This window comes from Hylobates moloch, unplaced genomic scaffold, assembly GCF_009828535.3.
Source record: "Hylobates moloch isolate HMO894 unplaced genomic scaffold, HMol_V3 SCAFFOLD_3, whole genome shotgun sequence".
Taxonomy (NCBI): domain Eukaryota; kingdom Metazoa; phylum Chordata; class Mammalia; order Primates; family Hylobatidae; genus Hylobates; species Hylobates moloch.
In genome coordinates, this window is record NW_026652278.1 from 70457124 (window position 1) to 70473926 (window position 16803).

At 41.1% G+C, this 16803-nt stretch overlaps 1 protein-coding gene and 1 long non-coding RNA gene across 4 annotated transcripts in view; one reads left to right on the top strand and one right to left on the bottom strand.

The window, feature by feature from the left end:
* LRMDA (leucine rich melanocyte differentiation associated) overlaps positions 1-16803 on the top strand; it is a 767717-nt gene that overhangs the window by 74794 nt on the left and 676120 nt on the right. The gene's annotated exons all lie outside the window — the stretch shown is intronic.
* The window catches only part of LOC131383081 (uncharacterized), a 37504-nt gene that overhangs the window by 18011 nt on the left and 2690 nt on the right, over positions 1-16803 (bottom strand). For 2 of the 3 annotated variants that reach the window (XR_009212826.1, XR_009212828.1), the window contains exons 2-4: positions 12338-12438; positions 11731-11927; positions 11326-11460 (exon numbers count right to left, since the gene is read on the bottom strand). This is a non-coding gene — a long non-coding RNA (uncharacterized LOC131383081). Of the gene's footprint in view, positions 1-8278; positions 8346-11325; positions 11461-11730; positions 11928-12337; positions 12439-16803 lie in introns of those variants that run through there. The other variant, XR_009212827.1, reaches the window with a different exon arrangement.

The following is a 16803-nucleotide window of genomic DNA, read 5'->3' on the forward strand; positions in this document are numbered from 1 at the left end:
GACATGGTATATCTCACTGCCGTTTACGATTTTCATTTTCCTGCCGAATTTGAAAAATAATTTCACATATGTATTGTCTTTTTTGTTGTGAATTGCCCATGTATATTATTGGTTCACGTTTCTGTTGGCTTGCATGACTTTTAGTTATTCGTTTCTAGGACATCTTTATATATTCAGGGCACACACACACACACACACACACACACACATCTGGCCTTGATGCCTCATATATTGCAATTATTTTCTTCTAATTTGTTGCCATTCAGCTTATGGTACCCTTTATTATATATAGATTTTAAATTTTGATGCTGTCAAATAAACAAGTCTTCTCTGTTGTGCTATTTATGTCTAATTTAAGGCCTTCCTGACCTTTTGGCTGTAAACATATTCTCCTGTATTTCTTCTAAAACTTTGATTATTCTAATTTTACCTTTTAGGCCTTGATCCATTGAATTTTTTTCCCTTGGTGAATGGTTTTACGTTAGTGTTGATGTTAAAATTAATATATTTTTCCCCAAATGGATACATTTGACCCAACACCATTTGCTTTTAGGTTATTTTGCTAAGTATTTTGAAATACTGTTTTTGTTACATATAAAATTTCTAATTATATAGAAAACCAGACTCTCTATTCTGTTCCATTGATTTATTTGTCTATTTGTATGCTATTAGAAGTGTTAAAAATAGTGTCTAAACTGGCTAAGAGTATTTCACAAAATTTATGAGAGGAGCCCAAGAGGTCACCTTGTGCAAGAGGTCACCTTGCTCTTCGCTGGCTGTTGGCTTCAACTGAACAGTAATCTCTAGAGCCTGAGGACTATGCTCGATTCCTGTGTTCTTGGAAAGCTAGATCATTATGATGTTTCTGTTTTTTTTTTTGGTTTTTTTTGAGACAAGTGTCTTGCTCTTTTACCCAGGCCGGAATGCAGTGGCGTGATCTCTGCCCACTGCAACCTCTGCCTCCCAGGTTCAAGTGATTCTCCTGCCTCAGCCTCCTGAGTATCTTGGATTAAAGGTTTGCACCAGCATGCCTGGCTAATTTTTGTATTTTTGGTAGAGACGGGGTTTCACCATGTTGGCCAGACTGGTCTTGAACTCCTGGCCTCAAGTGATCTGTCTGCCTCGGCCTCCCAAAGTGCCGGGATTACAGGCATGAGCCACTGCACCTGGCACATTATGATGTTTCTAACTCATGCCTTGAAGCCCACTGTTGCTTGTGTGATACATTTTATTACTAACCTTGGAACGCTTCTCATAGGCTTTGAGACATGTGGGTCAAAGTGATGGTTACAGGGTGTCCGTCAGAAGATACAGGTCCTAATTTCAATTCTGCCCTCAGTTCCATGGCCACAGATTACTTACCCTGCCTGTTATATACTGGGGAAGAACTTGGATTGAGTAGACCTAGCATCCTGACTTGCACCTGCTACTTATTGACCATGGGGTTTGGGGCAAGTATTTAATTTTTCCATCTCATCTGCTAATAAAGATATTATCATTGACCTCTCAGGATGGTTCTAAGAGATTTTTACTCAGATAATGTTATAAGATAGCATTTTGTTAACTGTCAGGTACCCTAGAAACTAGAACTATATACTAATGTGTACAAGCTTCATTTTCATTTTGGTCCAATGACGGTAATAAATCTTTGTCTCACCTGCCTCAGAGAGCTGTTCCAAGCATCAAATGGGATGTGTTTTGATAAAATTGACATGTCATACAAATTATTTATTGCTGATGAATACCAACAGGTGGATTGGAATCAGCAAATATTAACCAAGCCCATGGGGTTATTACAGTGAAGCAGGGTCATACTAGCTGGGTATCCTCAGGGGAAAATTGTTGGAGTGTGATTTAGCCATTTATAGGGGTCCTTTTTACTCACTTGAGTGAAAAAAGGTATAAAGTTGGTCCTTTGAAAGACCCAGATGGTCTGTTAAGTGTGAATAATGGGAGAACAAGTGCTGTATGGAGTTCTTCTGTTACAAGAGTCAAGAGGCAGAGTGGGACTGGCTGCAGTATTCCTTGTGTTATCACTGGCTATGTCTAGATTTTTTCAAATTAAAAAAGGAAGTTTTATTTTTTTATTTGTTTATAAATTGTGAAATGCTTCTCTTTTTCTCTTTCCCTACTTACCTAAATGTAAGAACACTAGGTCATTGAATATTAAAGTGAAAGACTAGAATAAGAAAAAAAAAAAGATAGTTTCTTGGGGCTTTCTATTATAATGGCAACAGTCTTTATCCCTCTAGAGGGAAGGTGCTAGTTATGGTGGATTCTTACTATGGTGGCCCCCAATGAACCACACTTCCTAGTAGTTCCCTTTTATATGTAGTTCCCTTTTATGGTGACTCTGGACTTGGCCAATGGGACATTAGCATGTGGGATGCAAGCACAATCTTAGTAAATGCTTTCACATTGGAGCTGGTCTTCTTGGAATGCTTGCTCTTAGAATCCACCTGCCAGGTAAAGAAGCTCTACCTAGCCAATGTGGAGAGAAAGAACTCGCAGCCTCCAGCTATCCCCACCAAGATTGTTGAGATGTAAGTGAAGCCATCTTGGACGTTCCAATTCATGCCACTATCTGACAACAAATACATGAGGGGCTTCAAGTGAGACCAGTAGAAGAACTGAGCCCCTATTAACCTACAGAATTATGGGCAGGTAAAATAGTGGTTGTTTAAATCCACTACATTTGTTATATAGCAATAGATAATCAAAACCTTGGGTTAACACACACACACACACACACACACACACACACACACACACACACACACTTAGTTTAATATTTGAGCATGAAATGATTTTTCCTATCTGAGAAGTTGGTATTTTTGGACTTGGGTTCAGGCTACTTTATCAGGAGATACTTTTATTTACTTCCTAAATTTAGTTCAGACTCAAGATGGAGCATTGCATTTGGGGTATGTCCATTTTATTAAGAAAAAGATACTGAAAGAAGTACCTGTTTTCCCATTAGGGCACAGTCCCTTCCCATCAGGTCCCCTCAATCCAGAAGAGGCCATGAGAGGAGGTGACTGAGAAAGGATGTTTATTTCTGCAGCTTGCATGCATGGAGAACCTGGAAGAATTTGTAAATCCATCATTTCAAGTTATTAGGCGATATGTTGGTCAGTCCAGGGGACTCTCTTCTCATTAATTCAGGGGAGATTTACTTGTGTCACCCTCATTAGTATTTATGGGATTTATCCACATCAATCACTAGTGCATTAACAGGGAAATAACTAAACCTCCTAGGGTTTGTTGGCGCTAATAAAATGAGTTGGAAGTTCCAGAAATCACCATGATCAGAAGTATTCTAAATCAGGGCTGTAGTTGATCCTTTCGAAGTACCCTCAGGATGTTTTCCTGTTCGCTTCACTTCCAGTGGCATTTGCATATTAGCATGGTTTCTACAGCCTTAGAGGACAGTCCGTTTCTTACCATGAAACAATGTGGGAGAACCCAATGGAGTGTTGAAAATTCATCATCAAACCAGGGCATCTATGTAAACAAAGGGTTAATTTTCTTATAATTCTTTTTGTTTGGTCCTGGCTTATAAAAAAAAAAAAGCCCTGCATGTAAATATATCTTTTATGTATTCTGAACATAAAGATAGCTCTGTCCTACCATATTGATTTATTAGATTCTCTGACATTTTAGTTGTGGTCGTTATGTTATATTTATGAGATGAATGTTGGATTCCCTCATTATGTTATCCTCATTTATTTTACATACTTTTATGGCTGGTTGTGCATCGCTTTACAGTTAGAACTTTATTGCAGCTGTTAGCATTGGGGGGAGGGGAAGGCAAGTAGTTATTGATCGGAATTTACATGTTTACTGTTGTAATCATGATTTATTTAATCTGTCTGCACATATAAGCCCACTCTCTGAAATAAAAAATATATACTGTATCTATATTTTAGATGGTGGAGCATTCACTGGCACCCTCATGCCCTTTGGAGTAGAGAATTTGGGGATGATCTGGTGTTCTGTGGATGAGCACTTTTCTTACAGCTTGGTGGTAAATGGTGCAGACTTTGGAGCCACACTACCTGGGCTCAGGTCCTAGCTGCACTGCCTACCGGCTGTGTGGCCTGGGTCAAGGTATTTACCTCTCTGTGCTTCAGTTTCCTCACCTGTAAAATGGGGATGATATTTATACGACCTCATAAAGTTGTTGTGAGAAGACAACCTTGGTAAAATGAACAACATTGGTAAATGCTTAGAATGCTGGACACTGGAAATTATGAAATGCTGGTTATTACAACTCCAATGAGTAGGTGGTGAGCTAGGTAGAGAGGGAAGGCTCAGCTACTTTCAGATGGGAAACTTGACTTTAGTTTTAATTCAGCAGAGCAAGGACACTTAGAATGTACTTGGGTATCCTCTAGACAAGAAAATGCTTCATTGAGAGCTGAAGAATAGTCCCGAAAATTGATTTTTCCCATATATTATTTTTTAATGTTTTTAAATTTTGGGCCTGCCATTAGCTAGCTTCTAAGGATTTGAAGCTTTGCCTCAGTCTTCTCATCTATCATGTGGGTTTAATGTTACTTCTCTGCAGCATGAGATAGTAGTGATGTGAACAGTGAACTAGAAGTCAATAGACAACTTACAGCCTCAGGCCTGCTACTGCATAACCTTACTACCTTGGCAGAAGAGTTAACTTTTAACGGGGCAAGGTCTCCGTCTACTTTTTAAGGTTATCTTGAGAAGCGGATGAGATAATATTTGCAGTGTTATTTTGAATACTCTAAAACTCTACAGTAAATGTTAGGGAACTTCTAATAATACCACCTAACAAAGTTGTTGCAAAGATGAGATGATATAATAGATACGAAAAGACTGAAGGAAGCAGGATGTGCTCTATGAACCTACGGGACATGATGCAGGTTCAGCCCTTGTAACCTCCTGTTCCCCTGAGTGTGAGTCCTAACCCTTCCCAAGACACAGAGGCCTAGGGGAACCTCAGGCTCCCCAGATTCTTAGTTCCAAGGAGTTTTACCCTTTCATTCAACCCATGTAGCATTAATATGGTTTATAATATACTATTTGACCATATCCTTAGGAAAAAAACAAGGCCTTCTCTTGTAATTTCCTTATTGTTTGTTCATTGGGTGCAAGACTGTATTTTATCTCCATCATTTAATGGAAGCTACACTTTGTGCTCTAGTGTTAGTAACTCAGCATTTGCTTTTTACAGTTTACAATTTGGCAGTGATTCTTTGAAATAATTTACTTTTATCATCTTGCTTCAGATTTTCAAAGAATAATCCATCTAGCAAAACAGTTTTATCCTTTCTATATATTCATTTTTGTTTTGAGGCTCTTTAGCAGAATTAATGATTTTTAATCAAATTTCTAGGCCACTCATCATAATTAGGTTTAGAATTATGAATTATGTACAGCTTGCCATTATATCACACCTCCTTGTGGTACGTAAGTGAATTAGAGATCATCACAGGATTTCCAGGGCCTTTCAGGATGATTTATGACATAAAAAAGTCTTCAATTTTTTCTTCCTTGCTTAAAATGTGTCTAGAAAAATCTGGGTTTTTCTGCCTCTTTCTTTTACCCTCTACTTGAAAGTGCTGTTGCTTGTCAGTTTTCCTCCCAAATCATTTGGCCTCTGAAAAATTTTGCATAGCTAAGTTGTAAATGAATTAATCAAAATTGAATCTCAAAAACATGCTGGGTGAAATAAGTCATACACAAGAGTATTTTACTGTATGATTCCATTTACATGATGCTCTAGAACTAATCTGGGGTGACAGAAAGCAGAATAATAGTTTGTTCTGGAGAGAGCCACAAGATAACTTTGTGGGACAGTGGCAAGTTAGAAATGTTCTAGATCTGAATGGAGGTGGTTCTGTGGGTATATGCACTTGTCAAAACTGATCACATTGTATACTTAAGATCTGTGCATTTCATTAGGCAAATATATCTCAATAAAAAATATGAAAAAACTAATCATGACTCACTGGTTCTTTACATATATTATTTTAGACACACTTCTATGGTGATTAAAATCTATGGAATTCCTGAGGTGATATGATGTGTTTTCCTTGTATATTTTTAGCCAGAATTTAAAGAAAAAGATGTTATCTTACCATACCAGTTTTTCTGAATCACTGGAGGTTTAGAAAAAATTTGTTTGTCAGCTCCGTTGTCCAATGATATTCAAGTGGGTACCTGCCATCTGGGTTAGCTTTTATAGGAAGTCATTACTCATTCTAAAAATGTTCCCTTCTCCTGCCATTTGACTTATATGGAGGAATAATTTCTTGGCTAATTTTTTTTGCTATATACTTCTGAAATACAAATTCACTTTTTCTAATGAATCATTATCATGTACTACCATCAAAGGTTATTCACTGAAAGCTGAAGAAAAAAGCAATGAAAACTAATTTTGATTGTTAATGGAAATGTATTTTTAGTCCTAAAGAGCTTCCCTCAGCAATAATTATAGTTATGCCTCTTGGGTGTTTTTGGACTTTTAAATTTACATCTAGTAGCTCTTTTTCATTTAGCAGTTAATCTTTTAACAGAGCTCTGCAAATTTGTTCTTTAGTCTGGCGTTAGAAAAGGATTGACAGAGATTTTATTTCTTCTCTTCTATTCAATTTTTTCCCCTCCTCATCGTGCTGGCAGCCCAGGCTACTCCCCTTATTGGGTAACCCTGGACCCTGTGACCAGTCATATGGGCAGTGAAGGATGAGGATGGAAAGGCTAGAGAGGGAGATTTTGCTTTTGTGCAGCCAGTGGCCATCCATGGCTCCGTGAGCCACCTCTGCTCCACACAGCACAGAATTGTGGCACAGCAAGTGGGATCATCAAAGGTGTTTGTGGGAGATGGGCAACACTCAGCTTTGTGGCCTACGACTCTGGAATACACACTCAGCCTGTAAGGGGACTGGCTGGCTGCTGCCTTTCCCTGGCTTCAGACATCGAAGTACCTGTAGGCATGTGGGGAGCTTGCAAACAACAAGATGTAAAGCTTTGGTAGCAATGAAGATTGCTTGTTGGTTTTGCTGCTTCTTTGCTGATTTCAGAGAGAGGCATGAGCAGCTGAGAGGACATGAGAAGCGAAGGGGTTCTGGCAGGAAGTTTGCTCAGGTTTTGCCTTCTTATTAAGAAACAGAGTACGTCAATTAACCTGGCCAACCTGATTAGAGAAAGTGCAAGCCACTGCTGAGGATCTTGTTTCTGGTGAAAATTGACCTCACCCAGGAACGGCCAGACATTTGGGTATTTGCAAAGCAGTGCTGAATATTAAGGAACAGTTAAAATTAATCCTGTGTACTGCAGCTCCTGAGAAAGCCAGCCCACATGTCAATAAATCTAGATCTGTTTGAAGCTAACGTTACTAAATCTTCGTCTTGACTGTTTGCTGGTGGTGTCAAGAGCTGCCTGGGAAGATGAATTTGAGGGGAGGATGAAAAAGGAACTGTATTAAACTGCAGCTCTGATAAGTTTAGTTAAGAGGCAGGAGATGTGTCCTTGCCATGACATTCAGTGGCTGATATTTGTTTCCCTTTAAATAATGTGCTGTACATCTGTGAGAATGATGGTTTGGGGCTGGTGACATTGCATCTCCACCAAGGTTACTGCCTTCTGGACAGGCAGTCTCTCTCCTTTCTTTCTCTGTCCTGCACCCTGTCAATAAATATCATCTTGTCTGAGGAAGTGAGATACAGATTTATTTTTGAGACGGAGTCTCACTCTGTCACCAGGCTGGAGTGCAGTGGTGCAATCTCAGCTCACTGCAACCTCCGCCTCCTAGGTTCAAGTGATTCTCCTGCCTCAGCCTCCTGAGTAGCTGGGATTACAGGCACCCACCACCACGCCCAACTAATTTTTGTATTTTTAATAGAGATGGGGTTTCACCATGTTAGCCAGGGTGGTCTCGATCTCTTGACCTCGTGATCCGCCTGCCTCGGCCTCCCAAAGTCCTGGGATTACAGGCATGAGCCACTGCGCCCAGCCGAGATACAGATTTTACAGCTAACACCAGAGCGTCTTCATTTCTAGAAGCAATGAGGTTCAACCCATGTAGGCACAGTAGGGAAGGGTGAGGGGCTAGAGAGAAATTAAAGTGACTGGAGGAAGCTGTTTTGGTTGTGAAACTGTCAAAGGAACACAAAAGCACCCAGTGTGAAGGTACTGACACCAAGAATTTATCCCTAAAAACCCCATTTTTACAAGCAAGATATGTGAAATCTGGGGGCTCAGGATTTAGGGTTCTATTTTCTCCTGTGATTACCCTTTCTAGGTGCTTTGTTTGGTCCTTGCTGTGATTTGCAGACCTATGATCTTCAGAAGCAGTCAGCAAACTTTCTCTGTAAAGGGCCAAATAGTAGCTATTTTTGGCTTTGGGTCCATATAGTCTCTGTTGCAACTATTCAAGTCTGCTGTAGTGTAAATGCAGCCACAGTCTATTGTAAATGAATGGGCATGTCTGTGTTATGGACACCAAATTTGAATTTCATATAATTCCCCAGGTCACAAAATATTCCTCTTTTGATTTTTTTTTTTACCATTTAAAAATATAAAAACTATTCTTAGCTTGCAGGCTGTACAAAAGTAGATGGTGGGCTAGATTGGGCCCATGAGCTTTAGTTTGCTTACCTCTGGTCTATGATTTGCTCTGTCTTGTTATTTTCCTTTTGTCATTGTGAGGTGTTGGCTGTCATCTTGGTAGGAGGATGAGGACAACCTAAAGATTAAGTTCATGGCCTATTCAACCAGGAGATAGAGTGGATGGGAATGAAGACAATGCTGGGCTCTGAGGCAGACAGTCCAGGTTCCCACACCAATCCTCCATTAACACTTCCTAGCTGTGTAACCTCAGGTTGGTCACTTAACCTCTCTGAGCTCCTGTTTCCTTTTACTTTTTATGAATTGGGGGTAATTATATTTTCTCTGTCTGTATTACATGACTATACTATAGTCCAAGTAGTCAAGAGATAGGAGAATGCTTAGTAAACATTGTCATTATATGAACATAAGGCTTTGGGGTTATTTGCACTGCTTCACCAATGCAGACTCTTATTAACTCTGATTGTTATTAGTATTAAAGCATTATATCTTTTATATTTCAGCTACAAAAACAGAATCAGAATTTGAATGGTGTAAGGAAAAGATACTCTTGTTTTTTCACTTTCTTAGACTCTGATGTTGGCTGGGCATTCCTGAGCCTCTCCCACTTGTTTGGCAATTTCTCCCAGTGTGTCCAGATGCTTGGTGTAACTGAAGGGATCACATGCAGTTTGTGCTGTCCCACTGCTCAGAAAGCCCCGCCTTCCTCTCTCTCTCCATCCTGGCTCACCTTCAAGGCCTGGCTGAAGTGCCATCTCACCCAGGATTTCTCCACCAGGGTCCTTAACACATGCAGCTCTGTCCTGTGTGAATGGCTTGACCCCACCCCTGGCACACACCTTATAGAAAGGACATCCTGTCCTCCAAAAGATGTACAGGTTTTAAGAAAAAGGGCAAAGGCAAATAATGGAGGTCACAGGTAAGGCAAGCAGGATGTCTTCTGGTCAAGGTGAGTGCCCTTGAAATCATTGACTGCTGCCCAGTGGGAGAAGGATTCAGATATGAAGGGTTGGGGGTCTAGAGAACTTGTTTTCTGTGACAGCATTCCATCTATGTCACCTGTTACACTCCTAAAACATTTTCACATCCACTAGCTCTTTGATCCTATAACAAGTCTTTGAGGCACAGGGAACATTTTAATCCCCATTTGACCCTGAGGAACAGAGGCCTAGAGAAGCTAATTTACCTGTCTTGGCATCATACAGATGGTTAATAATGAAGTTGAGACTGGAGCCTAGTTCTGGTTACCAAGCTCTACCCCATGACCAACCCCAGCCTGATATAGGCCCATATTGCTGCCATATGCGATATTCCATCTTGAGGGTGAAGGCACATTTCTATATGGATATATCGAACTAGCCGTCTTTGAGTATATTAGCTCGTCTTGTCTTTCCATCCCAGAATGCATTTGTGGAGCAGGTTTTTGAGCAAGAGAGCCTGTTATCACGTATTTTCAGCTTCTTCTATTCCGGTCATACCTGCATTATGTAAATATGCATACACAGAGTGTTTGCTTATTTATTCAGTCTGTGGTGGGAAAACCAAGTGCATTACTGATTCCTGGGCTGTGCTTTTCAGCCTAAACACTTTCTGCAGCTCCTCATTGCTCACTTAATGAAGTGTGAACTCTTCGGGTTGGCTTTTAGGTTCTCCGTAATCTGGTTCCTGCCTGTCTTCCCCGTCTCCCCTTCCATCTCAGGGGAAGCCATCTGCCTCTTCTTGATCCAGGCTCGCTTTTCTGTCCTGTCCACTCTGTCATCTAGAACTTTGATCCACCACTCTCCTCTTTTTCATGTGTCTTCAACTCTCCCTCTCCAAAGAAAATTTCCTGTGAATCTGTCATACTCCATGTGCTTTCTCTACTCTTAAACACATTCTTGATCCTAACTGTCCCTTACACTATTGTCCTCTCCCCTCTTGCTGCTTCATCACCCTGGAGCTCTGGGTGATAACTAAGCTCTGATGTCCTAAGGATAGGACAAACTGTCACCTGAAAGCCACATGTGGCCGCCATCTGTTTTTGTAGGGCTTGTGGGCTAACAATGGTTTATATATTTTTTGAAGGTTGAAAAAAATAATAATTCTTGACATATGAAAATGGATAAAATTCAGATTTCAGTGTCCACAAATAAAGTTTTATTGGAACACAGCTGGGCCCATTCATTTTGGTATTGCCTATGACTGCTTTGGCACTACAGAAGCAAAGTGGAGTAGTTGCTGCAGAGACCAGATGGCTCTTTGTAGAAAAAGGCATTGATTGTGTATAATGAATTGATTTCTCTGCATTTAGAAACATATGTGTTACGTATGACATTTGGAAGAATTAAGAAGTGAGTCACAGGAATCACATTCTGTGATTCAGATGAGGAACCCCCATTGCAACAGACTGACTCTCTCCCTTATTCCTTAGACCTTTGTTGTCCGGATTCTGGAACAAGTCCATCTCTACTGGAATATGTCCTTTGGAGCTCTCCCATGACTTCTCAGTCACCGCATCTGGTGGGCGCTTCTAGGTCTTATCATTACATCCTCTCTGCAGCACCTCCCGCTGTTGACCAGCTTCTACTTCTGAAATTCTCTGTTCTGTCTGCCTGGACCTTGTGATCTCTCCTTTCTGTCTCATCCTTTGTCTACTCTCCACATTCACTGTTTCTTTGTGTCTCATCTTTAGCAATTTCCCCCCTTCTTATAGAGTGCTTGTAGCAAAATTGTGATATTTACCCCTGTTTCCATGCTGATGATTTCCAGTTCACTGTCTCCCCAGCTCTGTCCCACTTTCTTTCTCTGGGGCATCATCTTCTCTTCTCTGCTCTTCTCGTGTTCACTTCTCTTTGGTGCCTGACACCCCTTTGTTCTCTGTTGTCATAAGGTTTGGAATCTCAGTTATCTGTGATGTATCTCAGCTCCAAATAGTTTATCAGTTGCTTAATCCATGAGGATATTTTCAGCATCCATTCCCATCTCCCCAGTCCCACCACTCCTTCAGCTCTTTCTTATCTTTCTCTTTCCCAGGCTAGCCAATGACCATTTCCCCTAGCTGTTCCCCTTCTTCCCTGCCGTGCATTCAGGCTGCTGCCTGACTCTAGCAGACACTTTAGGGGCCCCCATCACATCTCCTTGGCTCACCTCTGGTTTCAGTGACTGCTCCCATGCACAGTTTCACACTGGCTCAGATTCCTGCTGATGGTGTCTCATAGGTTACTGCAAGAGTCTTTCTTCTTTCTGCCCCAGGACCTTCCCAGGAGCCAAATGAACCTGTGCGTAAGTTCAGTGTAGCCTGCAAGTGCAATTGAGCCAGTGCCTCCATCAGGGGTAACCTGCAACTGATGGGGGACTGAAGTTGATGGATTGCTGCCCAGCCTCTTACGCTTCATGCAGGCAGTTCTGGGAGGCCTCCGTATGCTTCTTGGGCCTACTGGAGAAGGAGTCATGCCCATTGCCAAGAGCAGCAACCTTGATAATGCACCCTGATGTTGGATTTTCCTCCTCCCCTCTCTTTCCCGCTCTCTCGGGTCATCTCCCAAATAAGCTTCCTGCCCCCATGTCCTCTCAGGCTCCACTTTCAGGAGCATTCAAACCAAGACACAGACCAGTCTTCTAAAAGCTTCTGCCCAGACATCTTCAGTGGCTCCAAAAGCTCCCCAATATCAGACTGATTGTGTTCTAAAATCCTAGGCTCCCTGGGTCTGTTTGATATCAGCTTATCTTACTAATTTTATCTTCCCCTACTCACCTTTACCCTTTGTTTTCATCAAACCAGGTTCCTTAAGGGCAGAGATTGTGTCTTATTCATCTTTGTTTCTCCATTTGCTCAATATCCAAGATCTGAGGAAACTGAAGGCAAATGTATATTTTTAGTGAGCAAATTAATGAATGAGTGAATTGAATGTATTCATCTTCACATTTGCATCCATCGAGGCATTCCTCCCCTTCATTGCTTAGTAGTGACCTTCACCTCCACTAACTTGACAAAGCACCCCATCTCTACCACTGTACGGTACTTTTAAATTTCTACTTTATATTTTTGTACATGTCTTAACTTCTAATATATAAATTCCTTGAGAGAAGTGATGTTGCTTTATTTTCTTTATATTTCCCCACAGATCTTATGGGTACATGGTTCCTCAATAAATGTTGGTTGAAAGACTGAGAGAACATCTCATTATGTTTCTAGACATTCTAGGGCCTTCTGATTTGTTCTATTCTCTCTCTCTCTTTTTTTATTTTTTTTTAAATGTTTGAGACGATGGAGTCTCGCTCTGTAGCCCAGGCTGGAGTGCAGTGGTATGATCTTGGCTCACTGCAGCCTCCACCTCCTGGGTTCAAGCGATTCTCCTGCCTCAGCCTCCCGTGTAGCTGAGACTACAGTCGTGCGCCACCATGCCTGGTTAATTTTTTTGTATTTTTAGTAGAGATGGGGTTTCACTATGTTGGCCAGGGTGGTCTCGAACTCCTGACCTTGTGACTTGCCTGCCTGAACCTCCCAAAGTGGTGGGATTACAGGCGTGAGCCACTGTGCCCGGCTGATTTATTCTATTCTCTGTTCTCCAAACATGTTACATGTTTTCTCATTCCCATGAATTGAAGCTATTTATTTCTCCTTTGCTTCTTATACATGCTTCTTACAGTGTTTGCCTGTTTACCTTTAAAAATTCTATTCTTCCTTCAAGTCCAAGCTTAAATGCCATCTTTTTCATAAAGCTTTACCCAATCCACCCTGTTAAATCATCACCTCTCCTGCAATACACGCCTGTCATGCATTTGTATTATTCTGCTTTATGTAGCATAATTTTATGTGGCTTGTCTTCTCTCCTTCTTAGAGACAATAAGTGTATTCAGGGCAAGGCTGGTTACTTCCTCATGAATCCAGTACCTTGCTCAATGCCCTGCAATCAATAAATATCTGTTGGAATGAATTAATTTGAATAGGTTAAATAATATCATCATGCTTTTGCATGCACATCACCTTAACTGGTGCCCCTGACCTATTTTTGGTGCATATCCTTGAGTTTCATTTTGGTAATGGAAGAAATATCAAGGAGAAGAAAAGATAAATACCCAGAGCCGGTCAACATGATCTACTGTGTTTGAACAGGAATATTGGAACATAACTTCTAAGAATGCCATTTCAATTATTTGTAAAATATTTAAATAGTGTAATCCAATTTACATTCTATCATTTCTAACAGCTGTAAAATTTACTTTATACCAAAGTTAGCTCAATCACTTTAATTCAGTCTGGAAAAACAGTACAAATGAAAGCTTAATTTGTATTTAATCTCCTCTTTTGTTTCTACATTATTGCCTTCAAATCATTCCTTTTAGTGATTGAGATTTAAACTGGAGAGAGGAAAAAAGCTTGATGAAATATTTGAGAAGAATATAAGCCATAATGAAAAGTATGAAGTCAATGTTTTAAAATTCCAACTGGCTTTGTTCTTTGGGGTTTCGATTCATGGCAATGTCTTTGTGATAAACCTGAGGTATGAGATATGTGGGTTACTTTGTCAGAATCACAGGGCTATAACTCTCAGGTGTTTAAAACTAGGTGATTCATTTGGAGCAGGTTACATTTATACTCTGTATATGAAGATTGGCAGGGAATACAAATGTGCATAATTATTATTTAGTGTGTTGATCATACTCATATATTTCCAAATGGCTTTATGATCATTTTGGTTAGTTTTTCTCTCTAAGCTCTGGCAGTCTTCCAGCTAATGTCATCAGCAGGGAACAGCAGCAAGGAGAGGTGGCAGAATTGTGACTACCCATGGCTTTCCTGTCGCTGTATAGTATCAGGTCTGATGTGGGGTTGGGTGGAGGAAGATTCCAGGGAAGGGTAGAATGGCCAAATGATGTGCCACTTCTTAGGACGAAACAGCCTTCTCTTATTTCTCTGTTTTCCAGGTGGTGGCATTTATAGAAGTGTTCCAGAGGCCCACACCTGTCCTTACCTGAGCCCTTCTTCTTCATCCCTATACTTACCACATCCCACCCTCACCCCCAGCAAACCTCTTTGAACTCAAGAGGTGGTAGATTGAAAGAGGCTTCGATGAAGGGCACATAGGCCTTAGACTTAATTCTGATCAATAAATGTAAGTTAATTAAGTAAAAGTTGGGGGAAAGAAGGGGCTTCACGCTCATTTATAGCCAAGAAGAGTTAGAGAAGACAATAGCATTTTACACTTTAGAAAGATGATTTCAGAAGAATGGATATGATGTGATGGGCCAAGACTCTAAAATGAAAAATAGCTAAGGAAGAATTTTCAACAGTGCCATCACATTATCAGAAAAGAACAAAAGGGCCAGGCATCTAGACACCTGTGTAACTACATGGGATAAAATTTTAAAATGGGGCAGAATTGTTACAGAAATACTGAGTTACACTTAATCAGCACATTTCTCTTTGTTATATCAGATATTCTTTATAGCAGCTCTGTGATTTTGGTCCAACATGGAGTAGTGACCCTACTTTGCAAATGAAGAAACTGAGGCCCAAGAATTTTAGGGACTTGCCTAAAGTCACAGTGCTAATAAAAGGCAGAATTAAGTTTCAAGAGACCTAGGTATTATGGCTCCATAGTGTAGTGATATTTCTACAATACTATGCTGTAAACTGTTGGCAACATTTTTAACAGGGCTGTCAGAAGATCAAAGCCACCCAGTGAGCTGAGGTTTATAAAATATATACATCTCCCAAATATATAATAGTATATACTAATGACAGAGGATAAGTCACAGAAGATGAGGTCCTCTGCTCCACTCACTGGAATGAATGGAAAGAAGCACAATGACTTAAGTTACATTTTGGCTTCCACTTTTTCTATCAATTCAGTTCAGTGAGCCTAAGGCCATCCAAGTGCCACATCTGTGTGTGCACATGCAGATAGGCAGGGAATATAACCATGAGTAATTATTCAGTCTCAGGGCCACATCATCCTAGAAGCTCTTGCGTGCCAATATCAATCACTTAGCCATCCACCAGCCTCTGGATAATGGTAACATGCACAGGGTAGTTGCCAGTATTCCCTTTACCATGGCCAGCAGCTGGTGTATTCTAGAGAGAGATAGAAGAGTGGTGGTTACCCTAGCCAGGCAGTTAAGCATAGTGCAGTGACAGGAGTTACTACCTCGTCTCTGAACTGCTTCCTGCTAATTTTGGTGAGACTTTTCAAGGTATAGACTATACAGAAGTGAGACTGTTCCCTCTGGGAGCTGCTGGTTTAGTGAAGAAGACAGAAAACACATCAGTGGTAGAATCAGTGACTGAGGAGTTTGGAGAAGGATGAGAGGCTTCTTCCTTATGGAGAAAGATGACAAGGCCATTGGCCATTTCTTTCCTTTTCTGTTTTTTTTTTTTCTTTTTTTTTGAGATGCAGATTCACTCTTGTTGCCCAGGTTGGAGTGCAATGGCATGATCTTGGCTCACTGCAACCTCTACCTCCCGGGTTCAAGCGATTCTGCTGCCTCAGCCTCCAAGTAGCTGGGATTACTGGCATGCACCACCATGCCCAGCTAATTTTTTGCATTTAGTAGAGACGAGGTTTCACTATGTTGGTCAGGCTGGTCTCGAACTCCTGACCTCGGGTGATCCACCTGCCTCAGCCTTCCAAAGTGCTGGGATTACAGGCATGAGCCACCACACCCAGCCAGCCATTTCTTTGTGAAGAAACAGAAAGGTCTAATTGGATAATATGATTGGGCCCTGGTGGTAAGACATGAGGCCTGATTGGAAAACAGTGATTGGACCCTGTTGGAAAGACATGAGGCCTGATTGGAGAGTAGTATTGGACCCTGGTGGCAGGATATGAGGCCTGATTGGAGAGCAGTGATTGGACCCTGGTGGCAAGACATGCGGCCTGATTGGAGAGCAGTGATTGGATCCTGGTGGTAGGACATGAGGCCTGATTGGAGATTAGCAATTGGACCCTGGTGGGAGGATATGAGACCTGATTGGGGAGCATTGATTGGACCCTGGTGGGAGGATATGAGACCTGATTGGAGGGCAGTGATTGGACCTGGTAGCAGGACACATGGCATGAAGAGAAGCAGGTGCAGCTGAGGCTGCAGTCAGTCTGAAGAGTGTCCTGGGGAGCTGACCAAGGAATTGGAATTCTTCATGGGGAGGCAGTGAAAGTTGATTTGCTTATTTTAAGTAGGAAGTGATATGCTTAGATTTATATTTTAGAAATATCACTC